This window comes from Equus przewalskii, chromosome 29, assembly GCF_037783145.1.
Source record: "Equus przewalskii isolate Varuska chromosome 29, EquPr2, whole genome shotgun sequence".
In the NCBI taxonomy this organism is placed as follows: Eukaryota; Metazoa; Chordata; class Mammalia; order Perissodactyla; family Equidae; genus Equus; species Equus przewalskii.
The window spans coordinates 4,255,578-4,277,753 of NC_091859.1; the positions used below are offsets into that span (position 1 = coordinate 4,255,578).

The following is a 22,176-nucleotide window of genomic DNA, read 5'->3' on the forward strand; positions in this document are numbered from 1 at the left end:
TTGTGGGACTGAAACTCTGCCCTGTGGCTAATTTAAGGCTCAAGAGGGTTAACAACTGGCCTAGTGTCATTTTACAGATAATCCTCAATTTCCTCATCTGTAAACTGAGAATAAAATTAAAATATATCTCACAGTGTTGTTATTAGGCTCAAATGAGATGATTTACACAAAGAACTTTTTAAATGGTAGAGTCCATATAAATGTATCATTGGGCTTTTTGGGAGCAGCTCACTCTTTGTAAAAATGAGTTACAACACTCATCTTCGTTATTGGTCATTTTTAGAAACCATATATAGAACACACTTTATAAATCATGACTCTAGTAAAGGTACTACAATTGTTCTTAAACTGGTAATGTTTCAAAAGAAGTCATCTTGGGATACTAGATCTTCAGACAACAAAGGAACCCATTGTGCTTTCTAAAAAGTCGTCTCATTGAGTTACCTTCAGAACCTATGTACAAACTGAAGAAAAGTCAGTCTCAAAAATCACTGCTCATTTATGACCCAATAATGGTATCCACTTTATTTACCTCACTCTGAATGACTTTTGGCTCAGATATAAAGTCAAGTTGATCCCGAAAGAGAGAGATTAGTATTATGCTTCATGGTAACAATTTCACAGAACCTTAGCATTTGAGCCTCCTGGTGGTTCTTTCGGCCAGGCGGGGTCCATACTCATGGATCTAGTTTATAAAGAAGTGAGGGCCAGAGAGATCAAGCTCTGATGTAAACTCTGCTTTCCTATTTCCAAAGGGATTTCTTGTCCTAGGGAGAAATTCCCTCTACTCCTCAGGCTGTTCCCACAGAAGTCCTCAAATCATTAAGTCAGTTCCAAAGTAGAGTTGCCAAAAATAGTGGGAACAATGGTAACACCATTGGAATATAAGTAGCATCCCTCAGAATAGCCACATTGAAACTTCTAACATTTTCACAGGTGTCAGTCCCGATACATCCATTTCAAAATCAGTCTGTTGGATTTTTTTATCTCAAAGCCACCTTATACGTTATCTATTTCTAAATCTTTCATTTTTAGAAGAAACTGAGACTCAGAAGGTTCAAGGGACTCAAAATATTCACTGACGCTTGAGTGAATTGACAAGGTCACATGACAATTCAGTATCAAATCATGAAGAAACACAATGAACCCAGAATTGCTTTTTAGAAAACGAAAACAACATGGTGGTAAAAAATGATGCCCATATGCATATGGCATTATCAGTGTGAGATTGTTTTCAAATTTTGAACTATTTTTTCAGTCTTGAAAATTCACTCTACATTGATTCTATTTCCTCTTAACATGCCAAAAATAATTCCTACCAACTCAATGTAACTTCCCCAAAGCCCTTATTTTCTCCTCCGTCTGGTATAAATGGCTTCTTTCTGTGTGTTCCACTAGCATTTGTGGCTTATGACTGTTTTGACACTGGCACAGCAGCCTAATCTCCACTTTGCACATTGTGAACTTCTTGAGGGCAAGGACTCTTACTGGCTCCTCTTTCCTAGGAACCTAGCATGCTGCCGCCTGGTACATGATAAAGTATGTTCATTAAATTTTTGAGGGATTAATGGATGGAGAAAATCTAAACTATAAGATAGTGTAAATAAACAAAAAAAAGTTTATACCATGTTAACACACATCCAGTCTGATCAAATGCTTATCTATTTACTATCGTCTTGATCTCTCGGAAAAGCATGCGGCATTTTAATTGTGAGGATTCTGAAGGGTATGCAGTCATAGCCACCACAGAAGGACCAGGGTCGAGGACACTGCATGAGGATTATTGTTGTTCCTAGAATTATTTTTAGTACTTCTATTCAGTTGCATGCATTCCTTTGCGGGGAATTTAAAGTGCTTCATTCACATGTCTGCTTAATTATCACAGTGCTGTGAGCTGTGTAGGGACAGGATTATCACCTTATTTCATGAATGAGGAAGCTGGAGGAGCTTGACTCATTCAAGGCCATTCAGGTAGCTTTTAGGAGGGAGAAGATTAGAAACATTTCTTTTATTCTTGGTGTTTCTATTGTGTGGAATTGCCACTAACTTTAGCAGTAATCACAGCTTGACTGCTACTGAGAGACTCAGCCTTCACTTGGGTGCTGAGCCCAGGTACCCACAGTTCAAGCTGCCACCGTCAAGAATACACTGTGCCAGGTTTGCTTCACCCGCACAAAGAGGGCCCGAGGTATTACTGTTAATCTCTTCCTCAGGACCAGCTACATAATTTGCAGGGCCCAGCACAAAGTAAAAATGTTGTCTCCTTCTTCAAAAATTATTAAGAATTTCAAGAAGGATTCTGCAGAGCATTAAGCCCTTCTGAGGTTGCACACTCACGAAAGTCACTTTATCCTTGCTGTTCTCCTGTTATCTTCCAAATCCTCACAAAGTTTGACATAACGATCTCTCCTAGCTTCTCCTCTCTTCTCTACCTGCTTTCAGTAACATCCCATTCAGCATATCCTCTATGCTGACATTGGGGTGAAATTTCTAAAATAAAATCTGTTGAGGTCATTAGCTTGTTTAAAATCTTTCAATAATTCCTTATTATCTCCTGGGATAAAGTTAAGATTTCTTAGGCTTCTCTTTCAATTGTCTGTTGCTGCATAATAAACCACCCCAGAACTCAGTGGCTTAAAACAGCAACCACATATTTGCTCACAGTTCTGGGTCTGATCACTTGGCCCTGCTCCCTGTGGTGTTCGCTGGGCTCACTCATGTGTTTTGTGGTGCACTGGCAGATCAGCCAGGGACTGGCAGGCCCCAGACGACAGTAGCCTGGGGCTCTCTGCTGGGGTGCCTCAGTTCTCCTCCATGAGGACTCGCCAGCAGGCTGGCTGGGTTCTTCTCATGGGGCAACTAGATTCCAAGAGAGTAAAAGTGAAAGCTGGGCATGCTTCTTGAGGCCTCAGCTCATGCACAATGTCACCTCTCCCACATTCTGTTGGTCAAAATAAGTCACAAGCCCAGCCCAGATTTCAGAGGTTGGGGAAATAGATCTCACGTCCTGATGGAAGACCAGCAGCATTATATTGCAAAGAGGTGCGACTGGAGCGGCATAAGGAATCTGCGGCCGTATTCCGCAATCTACCACACCTTGCCCTGTGTCCTTCCTGACCGACACTTGCCGACCTCTCCTTCCCTGTCTCCCATTTCTCTCACAAGGCAATATTCTAGCCTCGATAATGTGACGCTAATGATAACAACAGACAGAGTCACAGAATACCTTCTTTGTCTAGAACACTGTAGCTGATGTTGTGCATATATTATTGCACTTCATCTTCCAAATTCCCTATCATGAAAGTGTTTTTATTTCCATTTTAGACATGAGGAAACCGAGACATTCAGGAGCTTAAGAGTTCTCACAACAAGGAAGAACCTGAACTGAGATTCAAACTCAGGTATGCTTGATTCCAACATCCATTAACTTTTCACTATGCCACACAGCCACACCAGAATATCTGCCTCACTCAACACGTACTCACACACCTTTGTGGCTTTCACGTGCTGTTCCCTTTGCCGGAAAAAGCCTCCATCTGTCTCTTCTCTCTTCTTCTTTCTTTTCATCCTCCTTTCCACACACCAGGGAAAGGACATATACAGCTCAATATGAAAACTTCTGATTTCCCCAGGCAGAGTTAGGTCACCCACTGTAGTCTCCTACGCAACCTTTTGCTTATCTTTTGCTCCTTCTTGGCCATTTGCTCCTTCGGCATAGGAGTCTTATCTTATTTTTGTTTGCGTCTTCCAGGTCTAGAACAGTGCTTGGCTTATAGCCATTTCTTGATAAATAATTGTTGAATGGAATTTTTAAAAGCATGCTAACTTTTATAAGTAAGATTATATTCAGGCATATTAATAATTTTCACTGAAATAAGCAATTGAAAGAGTCAAATGGTCGAAACAATTGTCCATGTAGAGTTTCAGAAAATCTTCTGCATGTGCCAGTTGTTTCAGGCCGCTCATTCATTCACTATTCAGGCTTCTATGTACAGAACATCGTGTACTTCCACGAGGCACTCATGCATTTAGTCACTCATTAAGAAAATTAGCAGATACAAAAATCAACCAGTTTTATGCTCAATAGCACTGAATTCTCTGTTTTTTTGTTTTGTTTTATTTTTGTAATCAATATTGTGATTGATGCTATAGGTTAGCTAACTTGACACCCATTCCCAGCCCCATTCTTTCTTGGTTACCTTCACTATGAAGGCTATAAACACTATACACTCAATTTCTCAGCATTCCTTGCAGATATGGGTAGTCATATGACACAGTGTTGGTCCATGACACATAATTTGAAGCATGCCAGCACAGTTTTGTAAGAATTTCATTCTCCTCTTTCAATAAAGCACAGACATAGCTGGCCTCACACCTGCCTTCCTTTCTCCTTGCTGTGAGCACAGACATAATGCCAGGAGCGACAGCAACCATCCTGAAACTATGAGAAACCAGCGACGCGCTCAGCATGGCAGAGTGTTAGGACAGAGAGAGCCTAAGCCCCTAGGATGTGGTGGAGCTGCTGCAGAAGCCCCCAGGCAGCCCACGTCCAGACTTCCTCCCAAGGACAAAAGAGAGCCCTGTTTGTTTAAACCACTATTGATCAACTTTTCTCTCCCTGCAGCCAAATGCATTCCTATATGATGCAAATACAGTTTGACACTACAGGGTGCAAATGACCTAAAAGGGGGAGGGGTCCCTATTATAGTTAAACAAAAATAACAACAATACTGTAACACACAGCCTAGAGGGCAGGGGTATGGGTTTGTTTTTGTTTTATTCACTGCAGTATCTCCAGAACTTAGAACAGTGACTGGCACATAGTAGGCATTCAATCAGTATTCACTGGCTGAATAATGTTACTGTGTTGGGAGCTGCCCCCTAAATTGTGTGTCCTTGACTCACTTCTGCAAGATGCCTTTTCAGCTGTACACCTTCATGGCTCTCTGAAACCTCACTCAGCTGCTAGAAGTGTCCGGAAGCAAAGGTCCATGCAGCCTCAGAAGAAGTCAAAGAGATGAATCGCAGGAGCCCTCTACATTTGGTAAAATCCTATGCTCTCTTTATTATAACATCACCAAGGCCAGTGTGAGAGGACATTGGAGAAGCGACCTGGACTCAGCACTAAATGAAGAGCCATGTCGCAGAGCTCACTCGGGCTCGCCTGCCTCCTGACTCTGTGCTGCGTCCCTCTGTCTCTCTGTCTCTCTGTCTCTCTGTCTCTCTGTCTCTCTCTCTCTTGGGAAGGATGTGATCTAAGAAGGGCCCCAAGCACAAAACGTGGCCATAAGATTTCTGGATTCTTGCCTCTCTCTGCATTTTTATCATCAGGGAGATGACAGAGGTTCGTGAAGCAGAGAAGGGTTAGTTGCTGAGCTTTGGGTTTCCTGCACATGCTTACCGGGATTTTGCTGTCTTTCACATCCAGTATCTCCCAATAGACCAGAAGCATCAAGTGCCCTTTGGGTGAATTCCATACTTAAATAATTAAACACGACTCATCATTCCTCCATCTATGTTCAAGAGATCTTTTAAAGGAGAGTTCTTCCTTCCATTGATCCACTCCAACAGAAACATCTTGCTTTATTTTCAGCACTCAATATACCTGAGAAAACACGAGTTGCACGTACAGTTAATTACAAGCTGTTGGTGTGAGGAAAACAATGGCGATGTGATAAATTGATGTAAAAATAACTAGGAATGAAGTTCACTATCTTATAAACAATTAGCATGTCACCCTCTGGAGAACTATTATCAGAATTCCTACTATTATTATTCTTTCTTTTCAGAGATTTCTAGTGAAGGATTCATTTTGATTGTTTAAAACTAGTTCCTTGTTAATCTTCATACCTGCTTTTACTCTACAGAAAACAATACTAAATACTTCCCTTAAAGTGGATTTGTTTGTGCTATAATTGTGCTGCCTGTAATGTCCAAGGAGAAAAATTACTCTCCAGAGAACGGTATAAACTAGTCTAACAATTTTCTTAAGGAAACGCTGAAGTAATAGACTATTTTCACTTTATTTAAAAAAATAGAAACACACTCGGCAGTATGAGTTCAGCATCCATCAACATGCCACATCCCAGCCGGAAAAGTTTTTTCACAAGAATTAGCTAAATATTGGAAAGGCCTTTTGAGTCTCCATTTTCCTACTCTCTTTGGAGCTCATGAGCTCTAATAGGCACAGTAGTACGCTTTGACATTTCTGTAAATTGTGCCAAGACATTGGTTATGAGGAACAGATTCAGAAGTCATTTGCCTCCTTGTGGCCTTCCTTTTGTTTTCCATTTGGGATCTTCCCTGCCTTGTGCACAAGTCAGTATACCTGTCTGCGGAGAATTTGTACTGGGTTTGCTTCTGCAAAAAAGTAATTGGATTTCTCCGTTGAGTTTTGACCCCTGTTCTAACCTCAACCGTCACCCTTTCTCCAGACCAAGGGAGATCTGAGCTTTGTTTATGATGGCAAGAGTAGAGAAGAGTCAACTGACAGGTCAGGGTCAGGCGGTAATGAAACAGTGGGATCAGGTGGTGGCAGCTTCAGCATCTTTCACAGGACGCTGAGCAAGAATGAAGACTCAAGGGCACCTTTCAGAGAAAAGCAGAGGTGGAGATAATATAAGGTCTTGGCTGTGCTGAAGCCTCCACTGGCCATTGTCGTCTTGCAGAAACATTCCTAGCTGTGCAACTGGCCTGCTTTATGGAAGGATGAAGTTGTTTATGGTAGAGATGTGCTGCAAAGTATTTTAGAACCTTGACAGGTGTTAGACATAATCTACGAAGCAATGAAAAGTGTGAGTATTTCACAGATCATCTCCCAGCTTAGCTCCCTGGGAGGACCCCTTTTATAAGTCTGTGGTTGTGCTCCTTTGGGTATGGAGCTCGCATCACTATTTTGGGAACCAACAGTGGGAACGAACAGTCAGCTTGACTGTGTTCCTGTTCTTCAGTGTATATAAGCAGTCACAAAATTTGGCTTCTTGATGTGAAATGACACCTGATATGGAACTGTCCCCTAAGGAGGTGTCAAACATAAAAATTCAACAGAGAGGAAGAAGTGTGAGTCCAGCTGCGCATGCGCTGAGCAAACACTGGAACCGGTAAAAGTGAACTCTGGGATGATTTTTAAATAGTCTCCCACACGCTCTGTGGGGAGGTTGGTTTGGAGATTGGTTGGGGGATAAAGAGCTCTCTAGAGACCATGTCAAAAAAACTACAAAAGATATTTAAAAGACTACCTGGCATTTATTTAGTGCTTGTGAAGAGCCAGATACTGTGTTAAGTACTTGTCAAGCATTGTCTCATGGGTTCATGATTAAAGTTTTTGAGGAAGGCATTATTATGATCACCTTTTTACAGTTGAGGAAACTGAGGTTTAGAAAGGCTGACTAACCAATGAATGGTTAACCCAGGTCTGTCTGTGTCTAGTGCTCCAAAACCTTAACTGGTAAACATGTTGACTATTCACTCATAATTTCAAAGTCAGGCGTTTCACTAAATAAAATGAAGAAATAGTAATCTGGAAAATGTGAATAGTCATTGGACCCCAAAGTGAAGTTTATAATGACAAATCCTGAACTATCCCATTAGACAGCCAGCCAGACTTGAGTTGCACATGGATTCAAAGCAATTTACATGTTTGCTCCACATAGGAATTAATTTCAGAATAGCAAGTTTGTTAATATGCCAGTCCTTCCTTTAATGTACTGATTTTTAAAATACAGGCACTGTGCCCTTTTTATTGTTTTGCATTTTACCAAGATGCTCACGGGACCAAGATGCTCACGGGACCAAGATGCTCACGGGACCAAGATACTCACAGGACCAAGATGCTCACGGGACCTGTGCTGCAATACAAGCCTTCTTCGCCCATCTATTTACCTAAGGGCACAGGTGCTGTCAGAACTTTCTTGTTAAGAGTTACTTTAACTCACGTTGTTCAAAGGGTCAATTTCTCCCAGGCGGAGCACTAGGGGTCTGGCGGAAGGAACTTTCCAAGTGCTGGCACTGAAACAGCAATGCTTGTTCTGAGAGCGCTGATATTTATTTTCCCCACTAGAGGACAGTGCTTGAAAGAATAACAGCCCTTACCTCTGAGGTTAGGCAGCACCAAGGACTGGAACAATCCCCTCATTGTGACTTCCCTAACCCACGTGCAGAGCACAGAAAGATTTTATTTCTTTGGAGGAAAAAGGAGAAATAAATATGTTTGCTCTAACATGATGCAGAAAGCAATGATGACACTGTCTTAACTGGCTTAGCACGAGAAAAGAGAAATGCCAGTAAATTTAGCATTCAGAATCACTAAGGAGCCAATGAAAGAAGACATCCTTGTAAACGGACGTGAAATCCCTTTAAAGAAAGTCTTAATGAGAGGCTATTTGTTGAAGCCATGACCAAGTGCTCAGAAAAATAATCTCTGTTGCTCTGATTTGATCATCATTAGAATTTACTTTGGTGAACAATTTATTTCAATAAACGTGCTTTTTTCTTCATCAGTATAGTTGTCACACGTGGTACATAGTACAAAACACAAGCTCAAAAAATAGATGATGGTATGTAATGCTTAAGCTTTGCCCCTTGAAGAAGGGGATGAGTGTCGCGGGGAGTGGTTAACAGTATTTGAAGGTAGAATTTAAAGTCTGTAGAACCTTGCCAAGGACCCCCTTTTCGTTACCTGCTCGAGTCTTCCAGTAAGAGCATTGCTAATTAGATAGACTGCCAAAGTGGAGGCATTGTTTCCTTAAACCATAATTAAAGCTCACAGTCCCTGAGTCTTGACCTCTGCTTTAACAAGGACCATGGGGACCCTGAGGGATTAATCGAGGATTCATACTTTTCAAAAGGGGCTTGGGGGTGGAGGGAGGGGGGGAATACAATGAGAGACTAAGTAGGAGTTTATCAAAGGGTACCAAATTCTAGCTTCTCATTTTCCCTGGCATTAGCCCAGGTGATTCAACAATCAGCAAGTAGGTGTTGAGTGCCTGCAGAGTCACAGAAATGGAAACTACTGGAGATGCTGGCATAGTGCTGGGTATTATAGGAGGTTACAAAAATTGTAAGTCTTTTTCCTGGCCTGAGGGATAAATGAATATACTCAACAATACAACTGGAAGAAGGATACGGTGAATGTGGAAAGAGGTCAGATGTGAGGGTGGGGAATGGAGGGTACTACTCCTATCTCAGTTCAATGAAACAAGGCATCTTCCCTCTAAGAGCTTATGGTCTGGTGGAGATGATGTCATGACAGCCAAGTAACCATCCCTAGTTGGAGAGCAACCCTATCTGACTGTTCACTCCCATTCATTTTCCGCCCTTGACTTGAAGGGAATAGTCCTGGGGACCATGAAAGCAAGGTTTTTAACAAAAATCATCATAATCTGGAAGATCAGGAGTTTTGTTCAACCCGCCCTAGCTGTGGGACTCTGTATGGCCCTGCCCAGGACATCTAACCACTCTGTGCAACACCAACACAGTCTTCCTCTTTGTAGAATGGAATTACAGATACACCCATGTCATAGGGCTCCGTGTGTGATGGACAGCAGATAAGGTGGAAACTCCTCCGAGCCCCTCACAGAGCTCTTCTGTTAGGGACCCATCGCGATCTCATAGACTCACCAATTTCAAAGGAATAGGCTTTAATCAGTCTTCCTTTTTGGATGTAGCCCCAGATGAATGGAGACCCAATTATTCACATCTCAAAGAATCTTTAACTTTAAAACCTTTAAGGTAGGATTTTTTTTTAAATAGGCATTTTTTTCCACAAAGGAATTAGCCACAATTGTATAATGCTGGATCTGGAAGAGATTCTAGAGATGTTTAAGGCACGCAAACACTACTCGCTGATTGCTAGATAAGGAAACAACAATCGTTGTTTTTCCCTGAGTCAAGAGCAAATTTTTGGAAGAGTTGGACCCATGTCTTCTGATTCCCAGCCCTGTAGGTCGGTCGGCTGAGAACTACGAACACAAGATCAGAACCAAAAATAAAGGTAAAGTGACTTTAAAATCATCATGTTATTCAGTGAGATTTGCTTCATTATATAACTATTCAGAAATATAGCTATAAGAAATATTGAAGTACCAATATCAAGAGTAACAGAAAATGTGTGCACAGATGCTGTTTATTATATACTGTAGGGGAGGAAGACATTTCCTCTACCCACTGTGAGTTCTTCTGGCCAGAGAAGGAATTAAATTCACATGAGACAGAATAACAGGAGGAAATTAAACAAAGCTTTATAACATGTATACATGGGAGAGGCTCAGGCAAGCCGAGCAACTCGCCAAAATGGCTGAAGCCACCACCTTAAATATCATCTTCAGCTAAAGACAAAGGAGGATGTTGGGGGTGGGGGGAGTCAGTTACAGGAGGTTACCAGACAAGCACAGTAAACAGGAATAAGATTATTATGCAGATTTAAGTCCTTGCCTTCTGCATTGATAAGAGTTTCTGGAGATAAGGTCATCCCTTCTTCCTGGTACAGAGAGGGAGACACATTTGCAGATGGAGATTTCCTTTACAATGTAAACGTCTCTTAAAAAAGCGTAAGTAAACCCTGCTTCTCAGAGTTCCTTTCCTGTCTGCAGTTTCTTAAAAGTAACCAGCCCCAAATAATCCTCATGCCAAAGAGACATATCTTGGGGTGGCCAATTCCAGTCCCCCACAATACAATCACTGGCCCACCAGTTATTTCTAGTTTTATCAGAATCAACATGGCAATGAAATGTGTCCTTGACCTTCCAACCTCCTTATTAAAATGCATTAAATTTATTTTTATCATACATAGAAAGATAAGGTTATCAATTACAGGAACTGCTTATCAGCAAAATGTAAAATAGCAGAAAAGTCATTTGATAGTTTAGTTAAGAAGAAAAAGGAACAGAGGAAGGAAAAATGTCAGAATAAAGGAAAGCTTAGGGAATAAATATGAAATCTGTGTTCATAAAGAACTCAATATTTGTAACTTGAACTATTTCCTGGAAAATATTCTCTTATTTTAAAAGAAAGGAGATACCGCAGAGTAAGTATACAAGTGTGTTTATATGTAAACTGCCATTGAAAATTAAATAAATAAACTGTTGTATAGCCTTTGCTGGAAGTATTACAAGTGAAAAGATCACCTCGCCTCCAGGGTGGTGGGCAGGATTGTGGGTGGCTGGGGGCAAGCAGGGGCAGGAGGCAGAGATGGCTCAGAGGCCACCCTAGAGGCCTGACCTTGACTCCTGTGTAACCCTGTCGGTAAGTGGAGTTTGAGGGCGTCTTACGTGGTAAGAAGTTCCCTTCACAGTGATTTAGAATACACATGCTTCAATAGAAAGCAGAAGATTATTTTCTCTCCCGAAAATAGAGAAATGGAGAGCTCAGTTCTGCCCACTTCGGCCCATGTTTAGAGCACTGCTGTTAAATGAGCAGCCAGCCCTCTGCTTTCAGGTTTTCCTGCCAGTCAGTCAAAATGCTGGGGAAGTGGGTTCTCAGTGTTGCGTGTTAGTCAATGCCCTCAGTCTGAAAAAGACCACATTAGGGGCTGGCCCTGTGGCCAAGTGTTAAGTTCGTGCGCTCTGCTTTGGTGGCCCAGGGTTCACGGGTTTGGATCCTGGGCCTGGACCTACAACCACTCATCAAGCCATGCTGAGGTGGCGTCCTACATAGAAGGACTAGAATGACTTACAACTGGGATATACAACTATGTACTGGGGCTTTGGGGAGAAAGAAAAGAAAGAGGAAGATTGGCAACACATATTAGCTCAGGGCCAATCCTCCTCACACACACGCACACACACACAAGACCATGTTGAGGCTGGATTCACTGGCATTTAATTTCTATGAATTTACATGTCAGTCACAGGTTTTAGCTTCCTCCACAAAATAAACTAGTGAAAGTCACCTGTACTGATACAAAGATTCTCAGCCTAATTCATCTGAAATATTCGTATACATTTAATAACAACTCCTAATTTACAGGAACAGATAGACACTAGGTATTTGGGGGCCATTATTCTTTTATTATTCTCTTTTTTTAGTAGGAAGGAATATTTTGAGTCTATTTGGGTGTTGGTGAAAGAGAAGGAGTTTAAATTCATAGTCTCAAGGCTGAAAGCAGCAAATTGTTTTTTCTTTTTTGAGGAAGATTGGCCCTCAGCTAACATCTGCTGCCAATCCTCCTCTTTTAGCTGAGGAAGACTGGCCCTGAGCTAACATCTGTACCCATCTTCCTCTACTTTATATGTGGGACACCTGCCACAGCATGGCTTGCTGAGCAGTGCCATGTCCACACCCGGGATCCGAACCAGAGAACCCCAGGCTGCCGAAGCAGAACGTGTGCGCTTAACCACTTCACCACCAGGCTGGCCCCTGAAAGCAGCGATTTTTATATAGAACTATAATGTTCTATGTATACTGTCTGTCTATTTAACTATTTACCTATACTTCTATTGACGGAGTAGTTTTCCAAAACTTTTTCAGCTGTGGAATCTTTAAAAAAACATTATCTAAAAATGTAACATAAAAAGGAAGGTGCACCGGTTGTGTCTGGGGAGAAGCCCACACAGACGGGCTCTGCGAGTGGCCACCGTGTGTTTGGAAAAGGGCTAGTGATGGCTGAAGGAACATCTGTGACCCCACGGCGGCTGCTTCAGCCCATCTCAAGAGGAAATACTGCAAACCAGCCTGTGTAATGAAGAGTCACCAGGTAGGCTGCTTCAAGCCATTGCCAAACCAGAGGTAAATTATTCATTATCGTTAATTAACTAACAAAATCTGCAATCCTCCTTCTTAATCTGTGCTGACTGGAAACACCATAGCGAATCAGCAACCACTCAAAATAATACATCCCACCTGTTAAACATCCTCCAAATCACAGCTCACCCAGAAAACAGGACCCCTTCTGCTAGTGACGGGACAGCAGTTCAGGAAGAGTCCACTGCTAGCTATTTCTAAAGAAGGTGTCTCCGTTTGCCTTCCATACTTCAGTGGGGGAGAGTGGATTTCTGTCACTTTACTTACTTGCATTTCTATTTCAGTCCATACAGAGACTTATTTTGGTTGTTGAGTGTATAGTCGACGAGCGATGTTTATCACGTATTTGAGCCAGCGTTGTCCGGGCCTGCGCCCTCTCAGAGGGCGGGACTCGGGACTGGCCGCTGCTTGACTTGAGCTCTGGGCCACCTGCTGTGCAGGTCAGGTGCGAGGCATGGCCCTGGCGCCGATGGCTTTCTGGGACGTCCTGTCCATCCTCGTTCTCCCTCCGGCCCCCATTCAGACTTCGCTCTGTAGAAAGATTGTATCCGCTGAGCATCTCCCGGGACTGAAAAAGTGAAATGCAGATGGTATCTGGCTTTAGCCCAAATAATTCTGAGTCTTAAAGGCACAGGGACCTCACTGGTATACTTCACTGGCAAAGTGTTGCTTTTTTTAAAAACATTGAACCCTAGAGTTAGCTCATCAGATCATTCAAATAAAGCCCAGCTGATCAGACTTTATAATCCCCGTGACAACTTTTTATAGTAAATATTAGAAACAGATGAGATAGGTGGGTAGCCCAGTTATGATTCTCTGTGACAACGGAACAGCCAGGCCAGGTGTCCTCTTAAACATGGGTTCGGCTTCCCTCTGAAGCCTTCCAGATTGCATCTGATTCCAAGGGGCCTTCTGGATCAGGAAAAACGACGTCATCAAAAAGCTTTCTTCAGTTGCTGCTTGAAGTTAGGCAGTCTTTGTGCTTTCAAAACTCCCTTCAGGTTCCCAAGGGAGAGGACAGATCTTTGAAATTTACATGTGCCTTACTAAATTTGGATCAGTGCACTGGTCCTGGGCAATACAGAGTTTTCAGTCCTCAGGAAATCAAATCAACCCTAAATGGACTTACCTACTCACATGTCTGTCTTGGGAAGGAAGGGGTAAAAGATGAGAGGGGAGGCTGCTGAAATCGAATATCACATATTCTCAGATATAAGGGTCCTTGCAGCTTTAAATGAGCATTTGCTTAGAACAATTGGTAATCCATTCACTCATTCACCAGTTCATTCTGTAAATGCTTACTGGGTGCCTGAGATATATCAGACACTGTGCCACATCTCCTTTCCTTAAAGGTTTATAGCTTAGTGCTATACACACAAAAATAAACAATTATGACTGATAATGTATAGGCAGAAGGTGTACAAGGCCCTGAAGGGGAGCAGAGAAGAGCCTAACCTAGCCTTGGACGTGAGGGTGGCATTAAGATCAGCTGGGCTAAGGGAGGTGCATATGAGAGAACGGCAAGAGATGAGGAGGGAGAGATAATCAGGTGCCAGATTTTGAAGGGCCTTGTGCACCAAGTTAATTTACCTGACCTTGATCTGCCTTTGTTTCTCAAGACTTTAATATCCTGGTGTGGCCCATATCCCAAAACCACAGGATAAACAAGGAGTGTCTTCCTGAACCATTGGTTCTGCTTAGTGGTGAGTAATTTAAAATATTTGTTATTAAAGGAGTAGAATGCAAAATCTGCAGACATTTATAAGATAAATCATGAGAGTCCTGAAACATGCGTGGTTGCGATGGGTAACTTCAAGGCCTGCTCTCTCCTCTGCCCTTGTAGACAGTTTTGCAAAGTGCATTATGACCAGAGCTACTTAATGATTTTAAGCAGACCAGTGAGAGGAGCCCACTTGCAGTTTAGCAAGACCCCAGGCTACGAGGTGGAGAAGGATTTAGAGAAGGGTGAGGGTGAGATGAGGAGGCAGCTAGGATGCTCTTGTGGCCACCAAGATGAGACGTGATGCTGATACCAGCTGGAGTCACCAAGACAGAGGGATAAAAATGTGATTTGCAAGATATTACGAAGACAGACTCAATGGGATAATTATTGATCGATTCATTTATTTAAAACCATTTATTGAGTAGCTACCATGTTCCAGGCATTGTTCCAGTTTATAGCAGAGAATAACACAGACAAGACTCCTGCCTTCTTGGGCTGATATTTGAGTGGAAAGAAGCAGACAAAAAATAAATAAACAAGAAATTAACTTAATCAGATAAATGGTAAATGCTCTGAAGGAAATGAACTGGGCAATGTGATATCGCCTTGGGGAGCAGATAAGGTGGTCAGGAAAGGGATTTGAAGAGTGAATGGGAAAGGAAGGCAAGCATGATGGTGGGTGACAATGTCCTACACTGAGACCTGGACACAAGAAGATTTGAGAGGAAGTCACGTTGAGTTGTTTGGGAGATCCATGAGAACACATGCAGAAGAGAAATATGAAGAGATACATACACACACACACACACACACACACACACACATACCCCCAGACATACATTCTCATGAGCGTACATGCACACCACACACACACACACGGAATCACTCCATACAGTAACAGGGAAATACTGAAACTAAAGATCAAGATAGCAGCAGTATGAAGTGAAGGTGCGGTGCTAGAGGCCTCTTGAGCAGGAGTGAGGGTTTGAATGAAAGATCACTTACTCTCTATTGGCCGAGAGTCATCAGCGTGTGTGCCATGAACGGCATGTCCCCTCATGTTCGGTAGATACAGTCAATGGTTTCACGGTTTATCTGGTAAATGTGCTACTCTGCTCTATTAGTGGAAATAATGGTAAGTGTGCGCATAGGGAGCTCAGGGGAGCAGCCCACGCCCACCTTGGGCACACTCTAGACGTCACTTCCTCACTGTCCACCTGAACTTCAAAAAGACCCTGTACAGGGCCCAGAGGGACTCCAAGCTCTGAGGAGGTCCGTGCCCGGCAGCTCGGGGAAGCCATTAAGATAATGAAGGAGCCTGGTGTTCTTCCTTGCAGGTTCCCTACAGCCCCAATTATGAAACTTAAAACCCTGAATTCCAAGGATTTATTGATATAGAAAAGGCCCCATTTTTTTTTTCCCAACAAAGTGAGACAATAAAACCCCAATTGAAAAAGAAGGAAGCCCAAGAAACTTCTGGAAGAAGTGGAGGAACGGTACGTAGACAACATTGTTTCCCCTCCCACAGCCTTCCACTGCAGCTGAATGTTTTACTTCAACTGCCGTTGCTTAATAATGTGAGCGTTTACAGTGACCTTTAAATTGCTCATTTGGTTAGAGACAGTTTCAGTGAGGCAGATTTACCTAGAAAAGTGCCCACTGATTTATGCTGAAATCCTTCATAATTATTAAAGCCACTGACCTCACTCACGGAGTCTTCCAACATCACCATCAAAGAACACCCCACCTTCAAGAAAAAACTGTGCCTACATGAAAGGACCTTTTGAGCAAATGAAAGTTTCTCTCCTGACATGCAGCTTTAAATAGATCTTTTCATGCGTTATCCTATTCCAGTCGATGGAAATGAGTGATTCTTTCCCTGTCATGGGGTTATATGTTAAGAGCGGGCTTAAAAACCATAGTGTGCTGGCCAAGCCTGAATACAGACACCTTAGGAGGATGTCGATCATGTCGATCTGGTAACTGGCTACTCAGGGAATAGAACTAGACAGGCTAGATGTTCAAAGAAGGAACCAGGATGTGAAATAGATGGCGTATGATTATCCCACAGCATATTCTGGAATTAAATGTGGGCGTGTGATTGTCCTTGTTTTTCTGTATTTTTTCCCACATGCTCCAAGTCTCAGAGATTCCTGGCGCAGGCCCATGCTCTGAGGTTGTTTCTCTGCTCATCTAGGCTGTAGTGCCATAGATACGAAAAAGCCCCTACTTTTCTAAATTTAGACATGAGGGGCTATCCAGTAACCAAATATATGTGCCCACTGGTAGCCTTTTTCCAGGAAAAAAAATCAGCTGGTCTCCATGAATGCAGTTCTATAATCATATCTTTCCAAACCAAAGGACTGGATGTCATTGTCAACTTTTTTTAAGAATAAGCTGAAACCCAGTCAGATGAATTATTCAGGGCTACTATATGTCAGTGCCACATTAGCTGGGCACTTGAAAAACAGTTTTAATTTAATATTCAAAAGAAACCAAAACATAGCTTTTCCAGTTTAAATATATGAGGAAATTGAAATTAAGAAAAATTGCCATTTGCTTAACGTCACTTAACACTGACAGGAAGAATATTCCAACTTGGAATCCTGTAACTCTGAAGACTTTTTTCCACTTAGGTCTCTCCATCTTCTTAGAAAAACCTAAGAGGGAAGAAGATATAGGTTTAAAGAGGACTAACAGCAAGAGAGAGGGGTTCTGTGTTGGGAGAGCGAGCTGGCTACTGTCATGAGCAGCAAGGTGTCCCTGAGCTGGCTTCTGCCTTGTGAATTCACTGCTGCTGAGGGCCTGGCTCTCAATCTTGGAAGCTCAAAACTGTAATCTGGTCTATATTCCACGGTTATTCCAGATAGAATATATCATTCTCACTCTCTCAAACAGCACAAAAATGTGTATAAAATCAAAACAATCTTTAAATTTATAAGATGAGAAATGTAACACCAAGGTAGAATGGACAATCACATTAACCTGACCAACACAATCTCTTCCCATAAACAAGATTTATGAGATGCTAACTTATGATCAGAATAAGCAAGAGTTTGTATATTATTCAAAAATATACCATATCGGACTCTCATAGCCATCCACACAATTGGGAATTAATTACTTGGGCCAAGTAATCAATTGGTCTTGATTACCAGACCAAGATGTCAGTCAGTCTTGAATATTTAGATCTAAATTGCTGATATTTACCTCTGGTGCTCTCCTTTTCCCAATGCTTCTAAGGCTAAATAATTCTTCTTTAATTCGCTACATTAACACAATTAATTAGACCGTTGGCAAGCCTTGAGGCCAGGGACTCATTTTGACATTTTTTGGCTTCCTTGAAATACATTTGTGTTTAGCCGTGTATGTTCACAGCTCAACCTTCAGAAGGCGGATGTTAACTTTATTCAGATCTAGCCTTCTACCCTCACTAAGGGCAGAAAAGAACCATTTGATAGTTTTAGTTGTATCTGGGACAACAAAAAGTCCAGTTTTCATTGTGTCGACATAATAAATCAGATAACAAACAAAAAGTAAAACAATAGTGACTCTACATGCAAATGATATGGATTATTTGGCACAATTGTCTCTTAATCTGATGCCTCATTGAGAAAAACTTCAGCTCATTTCTAGCATAAAACTACCATTCTGGAGGAAATTTTTCTCATAAGTAATTATATAAAAATTAAATAAAAATGCTGCCATCAAGTAAATTTGTTAAATTGTACTTTTACTGTATCAGGGCCTCAATTTAATTGTCATCTGTCTGTAAATACTAGGGAAGAATTTGCCATCACTTTAAGAAGACAATGACTGGCACTTTTCCAGCTGTAATTACTCAGAGACAGGACAGCGTTGTGTAGGCTGCCAACACTTGCCCAAAGAATAGTGTTTCTGTATGAGGTAAAGGAAGGGCATGAACGAGGAAATACTGCTTTTAAGCCCATTCCAAATATCAGGGAAAGATTGGGGAGAGACAGTGCCGTTGAGTTAATGAAGGTTACGTTCCAACCCATAATTACGATCCCATTTACAGAGAAAAGCATCCTTCAGTTGCAGACGTCACAGAAACCCATCAAATTCCAATTAGGCTTCTGTTGTAGAGGAACTCAGATTGGAAAGGAAAGATGGATGAGAGATAATTACTTATAGCAGATCACTGCTTTGCTAGTGATGAGATAGGGACGGTAATGGAATGAAATACGCCTGTGTTTTAGATGAAATGGAAGCAGGACGAACTTAGAGTGAGTGGAATGGTGGCTCAGACAGCTGGACTTACAGGTGGAGGAGGCACTGGGTGTTGCAATTAAAGGAGCCGGAAGGAGTCCCTCCCCCAGAAAAACTCTGCCCCTTGCTCTCTGCCAGGGAAATTCCTCTGTGGAATTCTCCATGACAGCGCTATTCTCTTCAGATTCAAAATGCCATTGGGCACGAAAGAACATTAAGCAATTGCCAATTATTCCCTTTTTAGTGGGAAATAATTTCACAACATTTATTTCACAAAAGTTTATTTATACACCAGACCCTGTGATAGGCACTAGAGATCCGGTATGGAACTAACACAGATATGATCCCTTGTCCCGTGGATCTTAGGTTCTAGTTCAGGGACAGCCGTTAGTGAAATAGCCCCTCAGTGAGTGTTTAATTACAGACGGAGGTAAGAGCTGTGCAGAAGAGAAAGCTGAGCCTGAAAATGCATGTGACCTCGTCTAGGATGGAGCCTTGGGGAAATTCTCTGAGGAAGTGATCACTGAGCTGACTGCTGAAGGCTGCACAGGAGACAACCAGGGGAAGAGAAAGATGAAAATCATTCTGGCCAAAATAACAGTATGTTCAATATTCATAAAACGGAATACTGTTCCACCATAAAAAAGGAATAAAGTACAGATTTATGCTATAACATGGATGAAACTTGAAAACATTATGTTGACTGAAAGAAGTCAGACACAAAAGGCCACATATTGTATGATTCCATCCATATGAAATATCCCTAACAGGCAAATACATGGAGACAGAAATCAGATTAGTGATTGCCAGAGTTTGGGGGTAGGGGAGAATGAGGAGTGGCTGTTAAATAGGTATGGGGTTTTCTTTTGGGATGATGAAAATATTCTGGAACTCAATAGTAGTGATGGTTGCACAAGATTGTCAATACACTAAAACACCACTGAGTACTTACTCTTATTTTATTTGAGGAAGATTGGCCCTGAGCTAACATCTGCCACCAATCCTCCTCTTTTTTGCTGAGGAAGACTGGCCCTAAGCTAACATCCGTGCCCATCTTCCTCTACTTTATACGTGGGACGCCTGCCACAGCATGGCTTGCCAAGTGGTGCCATGTCCGCACCTGGGATCCAAACTGGTGAACCCCGGGCCGCCGAAGTGGAATGTGTGAACTTAACCGCTGCACCACTGGGCTGGCTCCTGAGTATTTACTTTAAAGTGGTTGAAATGGTGAATTGTGGGTTATGTGTATTTTACCACAGTAAAAAAAAAAAAGAGCAGTATATTCAAAGTTCAAAGGTCCTCCCGCTGGCAGGAGTGAGCATGACCCCTTCCAGGAACTGGATGGAGGGCAGAGGATGGAGGGCAGTGTGGATGGATGGCAGAGGATGGAAGGCAGTGTGGATGGATGGGACTGCATGGAAGGCAGTGAGGATGGATGGCAGAGGACGGAAAGCAGTGTGGATGGATGGCAGAGCATGGAAGGCAGTGAGGATGGATGGCAGAGGACGGAAAGCAGTGTGGATGGATGGCAGAGCATGGAAGGCAGTGTGGACGGATGACAGAGCATGGAGGGCAGTGCGGACGGATGACAGAGGACAGAAAGCAGTGTGGACGGATGGCAGAGCATGGAAGGCAGTGTGGATGGATGGGGTAGGATGGAAGGCAGTGTGGATGGATGGGGTAGGATGGAAGGCAGTGTGGATGGATGGCAGAGCATGGAAGCAGTGTGGATGGATGGGGTAGGATGGAAGGCAGTATGGATGGATGGCAGAGCATGGAAGGCAGTGTGGATGGATGGCAGAGCACAGATGGCAGTGCGGATGGATGGCAGAGGCAACACGGAGACCCCGGAGAGGCACTGGGCTGGAGCACCGGGCTGGGACAAGAGCATGCTGAGGCACAGAGATCCTGTTAGACTTTGGCCTTTATCTTAAGAGGAATAGTAGCCCCTAAAAGTTGGAGAGGGCATTATCAGATATATATTTTTAAAAGATAATCACATATCTAGTTAAGAATAAGTTTTTGTAGCTTGAAAGTAAGATGTGGTAGTAGATGAGATGGAGGAAGAGTTATGTGAACAAGGCAAATGTCGCCTCCTTCCCAATTTTGGTGGAGCTAATTTTGGCTGTATCTGCTACATAGACCTGTATAGAAGTGTTAGATTATCGTAACTCTTGGGAATATTTCAGAGTGAGCTCAAGTAGAAACTGATGCCAAGAGTAATTACCGGGCTTGAGTGTGTGGTAAATTCTCTTACGGTGGGAAAGCAGAAGAGTGGATTAGTTGAAATTTCATGGGTTTTTAAGAGGAGGGGCCTAGTAGCTGCTCAGCATAGAGGTCTGTCGTTCTTCGGGGCGAGTCAGTGAAGAGCAGGCGCAGGTGGGGTTGGAATCATCAGCAATGGCATAATATGATTTCAGTTTTGCACAGTTGGTGAAGTCTCTTGAGGATGGACTAGAACGCTTGTGGAAAGCTACAGACTGGCCACAGGGACTGTTTGCCTGCATCGCTCAGCATGAACACTGTGTGCTGCGTTGGAGTAGAAATGAGGCCACGTCTAAGTTTAGAGAAGGTGCTTCAGGAGGCGATGTGCTAACTGATGTTAGAAATCAGAGGGCTGCTAAAAGACAAATGGAGCACCGCGATGTAAGCTGCCATTCATTCGTTCTTTCCTGTCTCACTCAGCAAAGGTTTACGGAGTATTGCCTATGCTGGGCACTATCCTATGCATAAGTTCACAAGAATAATACTCAAAATTAGGTCATCTTACGAAAACTAAGAAATTCCAAATATAGTTTCACAGGTAAGATTCACAAAAGAAACTTTCTGTATAGATATTAAGGCCAGAACCTAAGCACTCTTGTTTGCTTTCTAACCACATATCTGTTATAAGATTTATTTTCTCATTGGGCATAGTCTTTGAATGAATAAATTAAACAAAAACTAACTTTTTTGCCTGATGTCATATTTCCATCAATTGCTATTTTTTGCCCCATGGTAATGTTTTTTATAATACCAGAAAGTATGGAAATCTCAGGTAAAAATTTGAAAATGGGTAAAAAGATAAAGACTTCTTTTTGTTTGTATTTATTTACAGATAAACTTGTGTTGTTATAGTCCACTGTAAGATGTAAGATTTTTCAGAACCATCTGACAACGGAAAAGTAAATGTCCGGTGAAATCCCAGGAAGCAATTTCTTTGTGGACACAGTTCTCAGAAAGTAGAGTTGTCCAAGTTCCCATCGCAATAAAGCAGCACCGCGGAAATCCCCAATGTCTTGGCTGTTATTAGCTAGCCTTGTAATGGAAGGGCTGTCCACGGCCCAGTGAGCAGACGGGCAGGGCTGCCTCCCTGCTATGGAGTTGAAGATTGGTCAAAAGATCAAGAGACAGTCTAATTAAAATGCTTCCTATTGACTCAAAACCAAGAAGCTAGAGTCGGAATGAAGGGATACCCAGTGTTCAAGAAATTTAAAACTCCAAAG

The 22,176-nt window shown here is 42.4% G+C and overlaps 1 long non-coding RNA gene across 1 annotated transcript in view; it reads left to right on the top strand.

Annotated features, from left to right (window-relative positions):
• Window positions 1-7,897, top strand: part of LOC103551985 (uncharacterized) — a 40,074-nt gene extending 32,177 nt beyond the window's left edge. Inside the window, exons 3-5 of the long non-coding RNA XR_545131.2 lie at window positions 3,325-3,401; window positions 4,927-5,044; window positions 7,762-7,897. This is a non-coding gene — a long non-coding RNA (uncharacterized lncRNA). The remainder of the gene's footprint in view (window positions 1-3,324; window positions 3,402-4,926; window positions 5,045-7,761) is intronic.
• The last annotated feature ends 14,279 nt before the right edge of the window (window positions 7,898-22,176 follow it).